Below are 839 nucleotides of genomic sequence, written 5' to 3'. Positions count from 1 at the left end.
AAATCAAAAGGGGCACAAAAAGACAGAGAGAGAGGAAAGACTGTTAACATCCACAGAAGGAACAAGGAGGAAGAAGTCACAATGTCCTTCCTCAGAATCCTAAAAAACTGTTTGATTTGGGCTTTCTTTTAGAAAAATGTGCCAATGGCATGAGTACAACTGTTTTTGGGTTCAATATAATGACCCAGAGCTCTGCATCTTCCCATTCTACCCATTTACAGTAATTAGGGGCTGAAATGCAGTTTTGTTTTTAAGAACAAAATGGGAAAAATACCAAATTCTGAGTGGATTCTGTAGAAGGAGCAGGGGAAATCAGACAGTACATATGCAAGCTACTGTAAAAGACAGTGAGTGGATAGAAACAATGATAGAAAAGAAGGAGGTTTAAACAGCTGTTAACAAGACTACTGGGAATTCATCAGTGGAAAATTACGTCTAAAGTGGTATTAACAAGTCATGGCCCCACACAAATGTCTAAACTAAACTAACTAAAGTTGGATGTGATATTATTGAAATAACTCTTTTTTGTTGTTGTTGTTGTTGTTATTTTTATTCTTTAGGCCTTTTGACCTAAATAGTCCCGGGAACATATGACCGGGAAACCCAAGACTGCTTGTGTAGCTGAAGAACATAAATCTCAACTATAGAAATAAAATTAATGTTTTATTTTTCCTCTTTTCTGCCCTTTTCTCTCCCACCCAGTATCACATCCTTTAGTTTTATGTGTATGTATACGCATATATATCTACACCATGTGTGTGCGTGTGTGTATATAAGTTTACCAGTGGTATATGTATATGTATATGGGTATATGTATGCACAGTATACATATGGATATT

At 35.9% G+C, this 839-nt stretch overlaps 1 protein-coding gene across 13 annotated transcripts in view; it reads right to left on the bottom strand.

The window, feature by feature from the left end:
- eif4g3a (eukaryotic translation initiation factor 4 gamma, 3a) overlaps positions 1-839 on the bottom strand; it is a 54,495-nt gene that overhangs the window by 24,571 nt on the left and 29,085 nt on the right. The window lies entirely within an intron of this gene.

The sequence above is a fragment of the Etheostoma spectabile genome, chromosome 4 (genome assembly GCF_008692095.1).
Source record: "Etheostoma spectabile isolate EspeVRDwgs_2016 chromosome 4, UIUC_Espe_1.0, whole genome shotgun sequence".
Taxonomy (NCBI): domain Eukaryota; kingdom Metazoa; phylum Chordata; class Actinopteri; order Perciformes; family Percidae; genus Etheostoma; species Etheostoma spectabile.
This window is presented reverse-complemented; position numbering and strand designations above follow the sequence as displayed.